Source organism: Muscardinus avellanarius, assembly GCF_963383645.1.
Source record: "Muscardinus avellanarius genome assembly, chromosome: 11".
NCBI lineage: Eukaryota > Metazoa > Chordata > Mammalia > Rodentia > Gliridae > Muscardinus > Muscardinus avellanarius.
Window position 1 is genome coordinate 104279512 of NC_137797.1, and position 15843 is coordinate 104295354.

The window sequence follows — 15843 nt, forward strand, 5'->3', positions numbered from 1 at the left end:
TATTAATGATTTCCCATCATTGTTCCAAAACAATCGTCCAAATCCATTGTGAAGGGTCACCTCCTGCATGAAGCCTTCCCAGACCCATTTCTCTCAAGATAGAATAAATATATTTTAAATTGGTGCTAGATCTCTTGCCTGCTGACATTTCTGTTTTGGTACATATCATGCTAGATGTGTTTATTTATTTGTGTTTGTGTGTGTTTGTGTGTGTGTGTGTGTGTGTGTGTGTGTCTGTCTGTCTGTCTGTCTGTCTGTGTTTTACTGGGGATTGAACCCAAGGCCATTCTACCTCTGAGCTATAACCCCCAGCCACATTTTATTTTTTATTTTGAAACAGTGTCTCATTAACTTGCTGAGGCTAGCCTCAAACCTATGATCCTCCTGTCCCGATCTCCCAAGTATTGGAATTACAGGCGTGTGTTGCCACACCTGGGCTTGTTTCTTGTTTTGTTTATCCCCACCACTAGACTGTGGCCTCCTTGTGTGTGAAAACCTTTCCTTTCTCTTTGAGTGTGGAAAGTCTTTTCCTTACTAATTCACAGTGCTGGATGGGGTACTATTTAACAGATTTAACAGTTCCTTTGTAGTTGTTGGAGTGCTGCATTAAAATGACAGTCAAATTTTGCTCTTATGTGATATTTAAAAACTGGAAATTCTAGCTTTAGAAAATGAAAACGACTGGTAAAGAAGGTCTGAAGGATGCTTATGAGCTTTTTATATCCTTCTTTATTAGGTTCGAGCATTTCCTAATTCATTAATAATGAGGAAAAGGAAGAATGCTGGCAGGTTTTTATCTCAAATCTTTATTAAAACAGGATATTTTTTCTTCCCAAAAATAGTTTCTATGAACGCACAGTTTGAGTCTGTCTGTGAAAAATTAGTATTCAGAAAATGACTTGGGTCTTGACCTGGTCCATAAAAAGGGGAACTATACAGCTGCTGAGCCTAGGGAACCTCTCGACCACTCCATGCACTTCCCTGATAAAGGGTTAAGTCCTGTTACAGGTAGAAAGTGTCTCCCTATACCTTGGTGTGTGCAAAACAGAGCTTCTCATCTTCTCAACCCAGCATCTCTTCCCGTGTCTTCTGGGTTTTTCAATGGCCTCCCTGCCGCCCACGCTCAAAGCCTCCCTCTTTTTAATACCTTTGGAAAGTTACCCAGGAGTGGTATAGCTGGGTCATATGGAAAGCCCATGCCCAGTCTTCTGAGGACTCTACACACTGATCTCCATTAGGGTTTTACTAACTTTCAATCCCACCTACAGTGTATAAAAGTTACTATTTCCCCATATCCTCTCTAGCATTTATTATTACTTTGGATTCTTGATGATTACTTTCTAACTGGAGTTATATGGAACCTCAGTGTCATTTTGACTTGCATTTCCCTGATTGTTAGTGATGAAACATTTTTTCACATATTTATTGGCCTTTTATATTTCTTCCTTTGAGAAGTGTCTGTTCAGTTCAATTGCCCATCCACTGATTGGGTTATTTAATTTCTTTAATGTTAATTTTTTTAAAGTTCCTTGAATAACTACTGTGACACTGATATCATGCAAATACTGGGAATCTAAATATCACTCCAATTTTTGAACTTTTTCAAACTTTTTATTTTAAAGTAATTTTAAAATAATTTCAGATTTACAGAAAAGTTTCAAAAATCCTACAAAGAATTCCCATACAGCCTTCATTCAGATTCTTAAAATGTTAACATTTTTCACATTTGTTTGCTCTATTATCTATCAATCATCTTTCTCACTATCGTCTATAATCTCTTTATCTCTCAATATTCCAGCACACATTTAATGCTTTAAAATGTCTTTCCTCCCATCTCCCATGGAAACACGGTAGCAATGTAACAGTGCTTGGTTGCTAGAAGCGAACCCTCGGGGTGTGATCTTGGGGATTATAAATCGTTTCTCCTTTCCCTGCTCATTCTTTCTTGCACTGTCCTCCATGATGTGAGAGCAGAGTCCTTTCTCTCTTCCTCTCTCTTTCCCATCTGAAGCCCTGAGCATCAGACCCTGGCCTCACAAGACCAAACCCAGAATCTCCAAAAAACTGAGCAGTAAATCTTCCCGCCTCTAAGTTGTGTGGTCAGTCTTTTTGGATGATAGCAGCGAGAAGCTAATGGAAACAGTACATTTCCTAAAAAAATACAAGAATATTTCTATAAAAAACCCCACAGTATACAGATCATAATCAAGAAATTAACCTTGATGCGATGCTACAGCCTTCTTCAAGTTTTGGGATCGTCCTAGTAAATATTTATTATAGGCAAAGAAAATAGAGGAACATGAGATACAAAACGAAACAAAACAAAACATAACCTCCCGGTTACCCTGCTTCTCCCTCCCACCTGCCCATTTTGGTTCAGATCTGCCTTCCCATTGTCTCTCACAAGTGCTTTCTCCTCAGTTCCCATCAGGACTGCCCTAATTCAGGTGCTTATTACGTCTTGCTTGGACAGCAGCAAGATGCTCCCAAATGGTCTGTCTGCCTGGCTCATATCAGTCCTACATATCAGGTTAATCTGCCTCAGGAACAGCTTTTTATCACATCCTAACCCTGCAACGATTCCCCCAGTCTCTGCGGAGTCGAGTCCACATTCATTCGAGACATGGCCTTTGCAATGCTCTTTCTCATTACTCCTTTCTTGCTCCCTTGGTTTCGACTAAATCAAATGACTTTTTCTTTATGCATCTGCTCGCTCATTAACTTGCTAGCTATTTATTTATTGACTACTGGGCCAGGCATTGAGGACAAGGATGCTGGAACAAAAGGCTGCGTTTCTGATCTCCAGCAGCTCCCAATCCTACCCTTTCCCACCTCTGGGCCTTTAACTTTTCTATTCCCATCTCCAGGACACTCTCCTCCCCACGCTCGTAGTCACCCGTACAAGTCAGGCTTCAATGCCTCCCTCCCTTTATTCAAAGATCATCTTCCAGAAGCTTCCTCAGTCCTGCTTCCCCCCCCCCCATCAGCTAGAAGAAATCAATTCCTCCTCTCAAAGGTTACTGCACTTCATCTGCTCCCTCTTAAGGCTGTGTCTCACTTCTCTTGAAATCTGTATGTTCCTAAGAGAAGGGTGTGTATTGGTTTCACCTGTGCATCTACGCCAGCATCCAATATCACTGTGCAAATACTCATGGCTCCATCAAATTGAGCTGAGGTGAACAGATCTTCAAGCGACACTCCACAGAAATGAGGTCTCCAAAGACAGATTTTCAAAGAACCAGAAAACAATCCTTCTCTGTTCTTGTGCCTCCTTGTCAAAAAGATTCCACCCATTTCAGCCTGCACGCTCTTTCTGTGCTGGGCACCATGCCCAAAGCCACATGCATTGCAGAAGCCAAAGCTAAGGTCTGGCTAGGTTCCTTAGGAAGCCTCTTGACTGCATTCCTGAGATGAGGCGGGTTCAGAGGCATCACCTTTCTTTGGTGGCCTAGGTGGTGTAGGGTTCATTCTGCCCTCTCCTGGAGGCACAGTGGGATGGTTGGCTGGGGCTCTCTGCTTCAGTTCTGGGGTAGCAAAGGCTAGACTGGCTTGAAGACCAGAGATAGATGCAGAGAAAAGCTTGGGCAAATCCTCAGCTGGCTGGGTGGCCAGAGCCAGAGGCTGCAGGTGATGCCAGGACCCTGGTGACCATCATGGTCTGGGGGCAAATCCATGAACAAGGAAGAGCTAGAGGTCAGTCCAAGCCAAGTCCAGAACTTCCAGGGAGCGGCTTACCTCATTGGCTCATTTAGTAGCCCTCCCTAAAAGCTCACATTTGGTCACATCAATGGCCCCTCTCTGCCCTGGTCCCAAAATTTGTCTAGTACCTACAACCACCACATCTCTAGGCATAGCCTCTATTTCTCCCTCTTTATTTTTTGTTTTGTGGTACTAGGGATTGAACACCTCAGGCATTCTACCCCAGAGCTACACCCCCAGCACCTTTCTCACTTTTTGCTTTGAAACAGGGTCTCATTAGGTTGTGGGGAGTCTCGCTAAGTTGCTGAGGCTGTCCTTGAACTTGTGGTCTACCTTTCTCAGCCTCTCAAGTACTGGGATTACAAGCCTGCACCATCATACCTGGCTCTATTTCCTCTCTTAACTGACCACTCGTGGTTATTCGAGCATATTTCTTGTTTATGCTCCAAGTTCTTTATCCAAGCCAGACACCCTACTTACTGCCTGTACAAATTGTCAGCCTTCAAAGCCCTACCCAAATGCCATGTCTTCTAGGGAGCCGACCTTGAGCATCCCACTCAAAACGCACCCCTCCTCATTTCTGTAGATTTAGCACTCCTTTTATTCTGTTCTATCTTACAGATATTTTTTTTCCAGTAAGCCTGTCTCCAATTGATTACAAGATTTTTCTCCAAATAGCCACATTTTATTCAGACATGCGGCCCAAATGCCTAGCGCAGCTCTCCGAGCACAGTAGCCCTGCTGATACCTAATACATGTTTATTAAATGGATATCCGAATAAAATGTCAGCATGCTGTTCGGTGGGATTAATGTGCTTCCGGACAGATTTGGTGCTTCCTGTAAGAGTGAAGTGCACACGAATATCCAGACCCCCTGGAGCATCTTGCCTCTGCCCTGGCCCCGGGGATGTGTTCTCAGGGTTAGTGTAGGCGCCTCCATCAGAGACACCTGGCTGACTCCACTCCCAGGTGCTAAGATACAGTCCCTGAGCCTGAGACCCAGTTCCATGCATTTCTTTTTTCTCCTAACTTCAGCTCATCCCTCCTTCTGACAGCTTGGGGCTCACCTTTCTCCATCACTAGTTTCTTTGGACCGAGCCATCACTTAATATGTATGTAAAGTATAGCTCTCTCTGAGAGCAGCGAGGGGCCCTAGACTGTCAGGGAGTTGTGAACACAGGAACTGAGGAAGAAGATGGTCTCTAACTTCCAGCCATCCTTCCCCCCCCCGTGCCCCCCCCCCCCGGTACTGAGAATGGAACCCAGGGACATTCTACCTCTGAGCTACACCCGCCCTATTTTTTATTCTTTATTTTGAAACAGGGTCTCGCTGAGTTGCAAAGGGCCTCACTTAGTACTAAGTAGCTGAGGCTGGCCGTGAAACCTGATCCTCCTGTCTCAGCCTCACAAATGCTGGGATTACAAGTGTGCGCCACCACGCCTGGATCCAGTCATCCCTTTTTATTTGTACTTTTTTCAAAGAGCTTAGAGCCCTTGACTTTTAACCAATATCAGCAATATCAGGACACCACACTGTACTTTCTTACACAGCTTCCATTGATCTCATGTGCATTTAGCTCCTTCCCAAGAAAACTATACATTTCTTTATGGCAAGAATTATCTTCATCCCAGTACTTGGGAGGCTGAAACAGGAGGATCACAGGTTCTCAGCCAGCCTCAGCTACTTAGTGAGGCCCTAAGCAACTTCATGAGAGCCTGTTTCAAAATAAAGAATAAAAAATAGAGCTTGGGGTATAGCTTGGAGGTAGAATGCCCCTGGGTTCAATCCCTACTACCACAAAAAAAAGAGAGAAAGAAAGAAATAAAGAATTATCTTCTAACATTTTAATATCTGTAACACAAGGTGAAGCAACTCTGTACTGAACATAGTTGAATTTTATCCATCAAGTGTCCAGTCTGGGCATCAGCCTGAGTCATGGGTATCAAAGTGCAACACTGTGGTCCTTAATTAAAATATCTTCACTGCAATGCTATCTATAATAATGAATAACTGGAAATCATGCCCAAGAAGGAGGTGCAGGATGCTGCTAATGATGGTGCAGCCCTATGATGGAATATTACGCAGTTATTAAAATGGTAATTGCAATGTCTAAGGAGCAATACGAAAAATATTTATGAGAGACTGGTAACTGGTGAAAAAAGAAAACAGTCCCAAACGGTCATCGTAATTGTTACTCAGCACCATAACAAAGCCAAGAAGAGGATATGCAAAAATAAACCCGGTGTTAATGCTTTAGAAATTTGGGGGGATTTTTCCCCCCCTGGTGTGTTTAAGGTCATGATGGTATCATCTTTTGAATAAAAATCTAGGTATATACATGATGAATATGAAACTACATACATCCTTTTTGCTTGTAGATCTAGGGCCATTAGCAAGGAGAAGTCTACCCAGCAAAGGCAGAGACGTGTAAAGGTGACTTTAATCAATGCAGATGTCCTCCATATCTCATAGCCTTTCCACATGAGTTCTGATAATGGCGGTGATGCTACCGATCTTCAAGGAAATATTACTTCTGTGGTTCTGCTGCATTTTGCAAATCAGTACAGAACCTGGAAATAAACCACGGGCCCCAGGAAGGCTATGCCTGCCTCGGGAAGGCTGGGACATTTGGGGAAGAGCGCCAGTCCCAGCTGGTGAGGGGCTGGCTCCCCACAATGTGGTTTGTGAAGCAGAGTGGGAGGAACACCGGACAGAAACAATGAAAGGCTGGACTCTGTCCCCAGTTTGGTATTAAAGACCCATGACATTTTAGGAAAGCCACTTAAACTAAATAGGTAATTTTCTTCATCCAGCTGGTCAGCCAACTTCATTCAACAAAAACACATTGCGCCCCTGCCGGGTGGCAGCACAGAACTCGGCGATGGGTCCTCCTTGGCTTCTGCCAGAGCGTGTTCCCAGGGAGAGCGGGAGGACAAGATGAAATAGCGCGTGCTGGGGGCTGTGAGCGAGAGCTGCGCTAAATAAATATGTTCTGTTATTAAGGAGCGTGGACACGTAGGGCTGGTCTGGAGAGAGGCACAATGCTAACAGCTGATTCCGGTCTCACCCAAAACGGAGACAATCAACTCTTAACAAAGCCAGGGTGAAACAGCTCTGATTGAGATGGGCTGCAGCTGAAACGTTCAAGCCTCCCAGCTGGACGCATTCAGATACTCACACCAAACAGTTTGGGCCTCCATCAGAGCACTGGCCGCCCTGCCTGGGACACGGGTCCTCCGCCTGTGCACCTGTATCGTCAGCTCACCCTCCAAAGCTGCTTGAGGAGTGTTAAATCTGAAGGCATTTATATGCTTATAGTGTGTGCGTGTATGTGTATGTGTGTATGCACACGTGTGTGTGTGTGTGTGTGTGTGTGTGTGTGTATGAAAGAATTAGAAGGCAGATTTTTTCAGCTTGATAAATAATTACTTATGGATATAGACTTCCGGGAAGATGGCGACCGAGAAAAGCGGGGCTTAAGAGCCCCGCTAACAACCAATCTCCATTACCACAAAACCAGCGCCTTTCATAGCCAGAAAACACCATCACCAGAAAAACAAAAAAACCACCAGGCTCCAGAGAGAAAGCGGACTGAGAACAGAGCTCAGGGCCACAGAGGAGACACACGCGCCCAAGGACGCGGCAGCAGCGCCATACTGCCGGCGGCAGCGGCGAACTCAACGGACAGCTACAGCAAGCCGAGGTGAGCCGCTGCGGAACAGCCAGGCGGGATCTTTCAGCGCAGAGAGCATTTAAAGCTCCCAGTGGCCGAGCTCAGCACACGCTGCAGGGATTCAGAGTGGAAATCAAAACCAGAGAAGAAAAAATACGCCAGCCTCACGGCCGAGGGCGTGGCAGAGGCGCCATATTGCCACCGGCGGTGGCAGCAGAAGTGAATTCACTGAGTCCAGTACAGCTACATCTGCGTACTCAAGAACAGTGAGTCAAATTGCGGGCCACAGAGGAGAAATCCCAGTACTGTACCTCCTGGGACTTGACCCAGTGAGGGAGTGGTGGTGGCAGAGATATCACACCATAGGAGAATGTGCAACCTGGCACCCCCCATAGTTTAAAGCAGCCCCTATCGACTCCCTGGGTCAGAGACTCTGTGATACAACCCAGTAAAGGAGTAGTGGGGTCTGAGATAATACAGACTCGAGATCCAGAGCACCTTAAGTGAAGCCATAGTGACCCAAGGGAAGAACCCAGAGAAGGCACAAACCTCCGAAATCATGGGAAAGAGGAATAACACTGGAGTAATGAATGCGCACAACCCCACAACATCAGAACCCGATAAAACAGAAAATCAGAGATTTCTAGAAGATCAAATCAGGAAAATAACTGTAGAAATAAAAGAGGTGCTTCGAAAAGAACTCAGAGAGAGCCAAAAAGAGATAAAGGATGCAATTAATGAAGTAAAGGCCTCAATTCAAAGCACAAACAACCGATTAGACCACATGGAGAACAGAATCTCGCTCTTAGAAGATGAGCAATCCAAAAATGAACGCATAGTTTCTAATCTAGAAAAAAATATCCAACAGCAGGAATCTGACATGGAAGAAATATGGGCCCATCTTAAGAGAGCTAACCTAAGAATAATTGGAATAGAGGAGGGAAAAGAAAGTGAAACCAAAGGGATCAACAATCTCTTCAAGGAAGTAATAGCAGAAAATTTTCCAAATATAGAGCAAGAGCTTGATACACAGATCCAGGAAACTTATAGAACTCCCTTTAGACAGGATCAGAGAAGAGGATCCCCACGCCACATAACTGTCAAAATGACCAATGTGGAAGCCAAGCAGAGAATCTTAAAGGCAACAAAAACAAAGGGCCAAGTGACATTCAGAGGCAAACCAATTAGAATCACTCCAGACTTCCCAAACCAAGTCATGAGAGCCAGAAGGGCTTGGAGTAACATATTCCAAACTCTGAAAGAAAACAACTTCCAGCCCCAAATTTCCTACCCAGCAAAACTTTCTATTAAATTAGATGGGGAAATAAGAAGCTTCCATGACAAACAGAAACTGAAGGAATTTATGTCTTCAAAACCAGCGCTAGAGAAAATACTCAAAGAGATTAACTACAAAGAAGAAATAGGTAACACACACCAGAACCAGAGAAACAAGATTTTCCATCCAACAGACAACTAAGACTGGTTATCTATGGAGATCCATTATTTATGTTAGTCTTTGACCTATCTCTAAATTGTATTGTTTGCATTTATTATTGCTAATTTTTAGGATTTCTAGTTGGAATATTAATATACCTTCAGATACAGCATTTGGAAATATTTTATCCAATTCTATTAGTAACTTTTAACTCTGTTTACATTGTCTTTGGATATACAAATTTTTTTTATTTTTTAGGGAGTTTGTATATTCTTCTGTTGCCTGTGCCATTGAAATCATAACCAAGAAATCACTGCCAATTTCAATGTTGCGAGGTTTTATGACCCAGATTTTCTTCTAAAAGTTTATAGTCTTAAGATTTATATTTAGGTCTTTTATCTATTTTGAGTTAATACTTGTATGTGGGATTAGGTAAGGGTCCAATTTTATTCTTTTCCATGTAATTATTATTTTTCAACAATATTTAGTTAAAAGATTATTATTTCCACCACCAAATGTTCGTGGAAACCTTGTCAAAAATAACTTGACAATATAGGGAAGAATTTAGCTCTAGGCTTGTATTTAACTCCAATGGTTTATATATCTGCCTTTAGAACAGTATTACACTGTTTCAATTATTGTAGCTTTATATGGTTTGAAATCAGAAAATATATATCTGCTAGCTTTGTTCTTTTTCAAGAGCGTTTTGGGTATCTAGAATTCATATTCCATATTAGGATAGATTTTTTTCTGAAAAATAAATATATGAATATATGATAGTTTCACCTAAAAAACAGAAAAAAATATGCTCTGGTAAGAAAGAAAGCAAAAAGAAATATTGAAATGTTATCTTTAAGTCATCAAAAGCTTGGTATCAGACAAATGAAACTGTTATGTGAGATTAACATTTTTAATTTTGGATAAATTGCTATAATACTAGATGTCAACCACTAAGCCAAGCATGGGAAGGAGGGATGGGGAGGGAATGGGGTGGGGATCGGGTGGGGGCTGACTGGGCGATTATGTGCATGTATGTCTACAAAAGTTTGTATCCCACTATGATGTATGAATACAGTGCACCAATAAAATAAAATTAAAAAAAAATTACTTATGTAGTTCTGGCAGTGCTGGGGATTGAACCCAGGGCCCTGTGCATGCCAGACAAGAGCTCCACCACTGAGCGATGCCCCTGGCATGATGAATAACGTCTGACCTGATCAAAGGATGGGTACCAGTTCCCCTCCAAGCTCGCTACGCACCGCTTTCTTGAAAGATACAAAATACCTTTATAGATTGAGTAATTTTAAATGGATGTTGGCCTTTCCCCGAAGATGTTTCCCTTTGTTATTGGGGAAGAAACAAGATGAGTTGGTTTAAAAACTCGCTGAGGGAATGGGGAGAGGATAGAAAGAGGCGGAGCTTTGGCAGCCAAGAAAAGGAGGTATGAGAAAACAACTGGGCTAATCGCGGGGCGCTGACCTCTCTCTGCGCCTCCTCATCCCACATCTCTGGGAAGCCCTGCAATGGGGACAGGCAGGTGGGGACGTGAAGCGAACCCTCAGTCTTTTTCCCCAACACAAGGGGTTTAGGAATATAATTCACAGCAGAGGGAGGTTTGATTTATTTAATGAATCAACAACAGAAACAACTTCAGCTCTTTATTGCTGAGTCACTTCAAAATTTGGTCATTTATATACGTAATGTTCCTCACTGCAAACTCATAGTTCACGCCCTGCAGGGGCAGGAGGGGGGGTGCTGTCAAGGGTATCACAGGCAGCGGCGGTTTAGCGCCTGCTGGTTCACCCCTGGCTCTGCTGGTGTTCAAACCCAGCAAAGTTGTGCACAGCCTTGGTGACTAGCCCATTAGAAACTGTATTTTGTAACAAATTTCAAAACAGGATAATAATAATAATAATAATAATAATAATAATAATAATAATACCAACAGAGCCCGTTAGTTGAGGACTGTCGGTAGTGTCGAGATTTGTTGCTGTGCATTCTTTAGGGTCACAAAACTAATATGTTGTAGAATGAAGGTCCCATTCCTAAGACAAGCACTGCGAGCCTTTTAGGAAATGATCAGACTTCTGTCCACTTGTCGGGTATTGACTGAGTATTCACTGTGGGAAAAGTCCTGGTATCTGGAGGGGGATGAAAAGTTTGAGAGCTTGGTTCTACTTCTCATGAGCTTCTGGCTTGAGTGACTCTCCCTAAGATCAGGACCCTGCGTCTGCCTTCATCACCCTCACCAGCACCATGACATCACCATCAGAGCCCTGTTAGCTGCCAATCCAGGGCACAGCACGGTGCTCACAGAGCGGGCATAAGCAGGGTTTATGTAGCTTTATGTAAGGATTGGTGGCTTGGGCATCCACCTTCTTCCTGAAAGCCATTCTCTGCTGACCTGTCTCCCAGATCCCCCCAACATGTGACTGTTAGGCGTTCCTGGGGACACAACTTTGTGTTGAGGGTTGATTAGTGTATGAGTTCCCTGGGGGTGTCATAATGACTTCCCCCCAACATGTGACTGTTAGGATGAGATATAAAACATCCCCTAAAGAGCTCATTTATCGATATTCAGGATTGATAATAGTGGAGTCATGAGAGTGTAATCCCAGAAGAGGGTAAAAGCATTGTAATGGATTTACCTGGGTGGTACCTGGTGAGCTGAGCTGGTAGGGTATGGCTGGAGGAGCTGGATTCCTGGGGTGGAACAGTGACAGCACCCATCATACCAGGCAGTGCTTTGGCTCTGAAAAAATTCAGGGGATACTAAATTCCCCTGCCAACTGCAACTCCTAAAAATGCAAAGACCAAGAAACTGAGAACCACTCAGTGTGGATGTTTATATATTAACATGTTTTATGTTTATAAATATATTTCTACTTATTATATATTAAATGTAGAAGTATATTTTTTTGTGGTACTGGGGATGGAACCCAGGGGCATTCTACCTTCGAGCTCTACTCCAAGCCCTATTTTTTATTCTTTATTTTCAAACAGGGCCTCACTGAGTTGCAAAGGGCCTCACTAAACAGCTGAGGCTGTCTGCAAACCATGATCCTTCTGTCTCAGCCTCTCAAGTACTGGTATTACAAGTGTGTGCCACCACGCCTGGCTTGGTATCTTTATAAAAAGAGGAAATTTGAGCTGGGCATGGTGGTGCCCATCTGTAATCCCAGTACTTGGGAATCTGAGACAGGAAGATCACAGGTCTTCAGGCACCCTCAACAACTTAGCAAGGCCCTCAGCACCTTAGAAATACCCTGTTTCAAAATAAAATAAATAAAAATGGTTGGGGGTGTAGTTCAGAGTTAAGATGACCCTGGGAGAGGGGTATTTTGGACCGAGAGACAGCCACGTACAGAAGGAGATGATGTAGAAGGGGATGGTGTAAAGACACAGGGAGAAGCATCTAGAAGCCAAGAAATAGCCAGTGCTCCCGGAAGCTCGGAGAAAGGAAGGGATAGATTCTCTCAAGACCTCAGGAGGAGCCTGTACTCCAACACTTTGATTTTAGACTTCCGGCCTCTGGAACTTTCAGACAATAAATTTTTGTTGTTCTGAGCCACCCACGGCATACCTTATTATGACACCCCCAGGGAACTCATACACTAATCAGCCCTCAACACAGAGTTGTGTCCCCAGGAACCCCTTCTCTGAGTGGAACCAGGAGCTTAATTAGCATCTGATCATAACTACCTGTGAGCCGATGTCCTGGGGACTCTTTCTTGATGGGTGGTTCTGGACTAGATCCTCTGATGCCAATGCATAAACTGTACATGGAACAGGCCAGGCAGGACAACACAGGTATTAAACAGGTTCAAAATGACAAGTGACAAGAAAGGAATTGTGACAGGGAGGGCGTTGGGAAGAGGCTTGAGTATAGGTTATCTCCTTCTGGACAGCAAGAGATGCCACCAATAATCTTGACTGTGCTCCATGTATGGTGGCCTTGAAGGTCAGAGCAGAGCCGTGGTCTGGGGTCCTGGGGTGCTGTGGACAGGCAGGAATATGTAGCTGAGGGAATCCTAGGCAAGCTGGGCTTTGCTTTCCTTCCTGGAGACTTCTCTGGTGCCCAGATAGGATTATGGGAAAATTGGGTGTCACCACAAGACTAGAGGTTTCTCGCCCACGGAATGTGGATGCTTCATGTGCTTTCTTTGCTGGAGCCACAACTCCTCCACTTGAGTCTGGGCCAGGAACAGACATTGGTGGAGCCATGTGGGCTGTCAACTTAGAGCTGAACTCCAGGGATGCTTACCATCCAGGGTTTTGGGGAGCCTCAAGCATCTGCCCTGGTCCCTTTCCTGGTCTCTTTACATTGCCCTTTATTCATAATGTTACTATTCCTTTGTCTCATTGATCCTCAAACATTTGATGACCCCTTTATTTACCACCACGACCCCATTTGATAATTCACCTGACAGAGCTCCTCCTGCTTTCTCTACTCTGTTTATCTCTCCATTCATTCAGGCATTTGTCCCAACATTTACTCAGTACTTAGTAGCTGATTACACTTCAGTCCAAGGTTCTTGCGGGATCTGGTGGGCATTGGGGAAAGTGTGCAGAAAATGCAGTCAGGAAGGAAGCTGACCCAGATTTTGTTCTTGGCACACGGAGTGCTGAAAGACTTGCACATCTGGAACACAGGGTCAAATGTGATGTGCGGCACCTATTGCTACCTGTAAACATCCTGAGCAGGAGCTGGCAAGAGGCAGGAACAATCATAGTCCATTGGTCTGGTAAGGGACCTGGGAGGATAGAAAGAGTCTCACTCCTACCTCACAGACTTTTACCAGTAACCCTGTCCACCACAGACAAGTCAGTGTCTGAGCTCCATAATAACTGGAAGCACAGGTTCCGAGTATTAATGATGTCCCCAGTGGCTGTCATTATCATAAAGATGGTCCTAAGGTTACTCTCTGTCTAGGTCATTATCACCGCTATCATCCAAACTGACTCACCACACAACTTAAAGGAAGAAAGATTTATTTGCTCATTTTTTTTTGGAGATTCTGGATTTAATCCATGTGAGGCCAGGGTTGAATTCAGGGTACTGGTGATGGGGGGGAGAGGGAGAGGGAGAGGGAGAGAGAGAGAGAGAGAAAGAGAGAGAGAGAGAGAGGAAGAGAGAGAGAGAGAGAGAGAGAGAGAGAGAGAGAGAGAGAGAGAGACTGAGATTCTGTTCTCACATCCTAGAGTACAGAAGCAAGACAGCAGGAAAGAGACTCAAAGACTAAAGCACAGTTCCAACTGCCACCCCCCGAGGGAGACATATTCTCCAGCTACACCCCACCTGCCTAGGTGACCACCCAGGCCATGGTAAACCCATCACAATGGATTTTTCTACTGATACTATTATAGCCCTCACGGCTCAACAGCATCAACTCTGAACATTAAAACACGAGTTCTTCAGGGGACATGCTATATCTAACAATAACACTTGACAAACAAGCCTTCTGCCTCATCTGTGACACCATCCTGATAATCTCAGCAGAGCTAAGGGCTCCACCCTGGTGTATTAGCTTCTGCTAAGTGCCTATGTCACCATGCTTTATGTGTTATCAACGTGTTGGTCACAGGTCTTAGATCTAAGTGCCTTGAGGTTAGGAAATGTGTCCCATTTGTGTTTTTATCATTCTAAGGACTGGCATAGTCCCATTCATTCAGCAGGTCAATAAAGGAGTGAACAGATATCTATTGTTTGAGTGCCTATTGAGTTTTGGGCATTGAGTTGTAGACTGATCAATATTTGAATAGAAGTGTTAATTGTTAAAAGAAGCCCTGCTCTTACTCTTTACCTCTTTTCCTCCTTAGCCATCAGCTTTCTAATTGAAGGACTGACCACCTTTGTGAGCTTGAGCCACACTTGGAAAAGGCACGCAAACTGTTCCATGATGGTGCCAGGAGTTGCCTCAGTGTATGGTCTTCCGGTCGTGATTCCTAATATCTGTGGTCAGGGCAACTCTGGGTACTGTCTGTTTCTTGCTTGATAAAATTCCTGGTTCCCAACTGCTCACCTAAGATCTGGCTTCTTGCCTTGGTGAGATTTCCCTGATTTCTGTCTTGCACCTGGCCTTTGGCTTTGTTTTGCCTTGACCACCAGGTGTCCAGTGTCCCCCAGAATCTGACCTCAACAGGCCAAGCCACCGATGCTCACTGCAAAGCATGTCTCATCACCACTGCCCTGGATTTTCAGTCTGTATGAACACACCTGCTCTCAAGAAGACAGGAAGGACAAATTATAAATATATACGCCGATGGAAGTGCACTTGACCATTGAGACTATGAGCATAAGGTCTTATCAGATTGAAAAGAAAAAAAGAGAGTCGAGGCATTCAATAATGAAAACCTATTATCTGATGAGGGGAGGTTGGAGTTTCATGTCCCAAGAACTTTAGATTGAGTGCAAAGGTATTGAATAGACTTAAATTATGCATGTTTTAGTTTTTGGATAAATATTAAAATAATAGAGTATGTAACTTTCCAAATAATCAAAAATAGAAATAATAAAAACTTATAAATCCAAAAGAAGGCAATTAAAAAATATTTAAGTGGCAGGGCAAATATAATCATAAAAGAAAATCATAAAATTTTAATATTCAAATATTAGAAATTACAAGCAATTAAGCAGATTAAAATCTTCAGATAAACCAAAGATTTTCAAGCTGTGTTTAGTGTATAAACACATGCAATATATAAAACTAGCATGTAACAGTATATATTATCATATATGTAATCATATGTGTCCTTATATGTATTCTATCGCAAACACACATGCACATTTCTGTATGTCTTATTTTTAAGGTGCATGTCTAAAACATAAAAACACAAAAAAGCAGAAGATAAAAGGATGGGTAAATTATTGCAGGCAAATTTTAATCCACAGATATCTAATGAAGAGATACTAATATGAAACAAATTAGACTCAAAACACTACTAGAAATTATTAATTCACAATAACAAATTTGATTGGCAAATTAGTAAAAAAAAATTCCACAAATTAATATGTAAGAACAAGAAAAACTAAAG